This window comes from Lupinus angustifolius, chromosome LG10 (genome assembly GCF_001865875.1).
Source record: "Lupinus angustifolius cultivar Tanjil chromosome LG10, LupAngTanjil_v1.0, whole genome shotgun sequence".
NCBI classification, from domain to species: domain Eukaryota; kingdom Viridiplantae; phylum Streptophyta; class Magnoliopsida; order Fabales; family Fabaceae; genus Lupinus; species Lupinus angustifolius.
In genome coordinates, this window is record NC_032018.1 from 8,250,817 (window position 1) to 8,251,051 (window position 235).

Below are 235 nucleotides of genomic sequence, written 5' to 3' on the forward strand. Positions count from 1 at the left end.
GGATGAGGATGAGGATAGGAGGAGGATAAGAATGAGGATGAGGATAGGAGGAGGATAAGAATGAGGATGAGGATCGGATGCGGACGAGAATGAGGATGAGGATAGGAGGATAGGATTAAGAGGAGGATGAGGATGAGGATGAGAATGAGGATGAGGAGGAGGATGAGGATAGGATGTGGAAGAGGATGAGGATAGGATGAGGACGAGAATGAGGATGATGATAGGATGAGGAGGA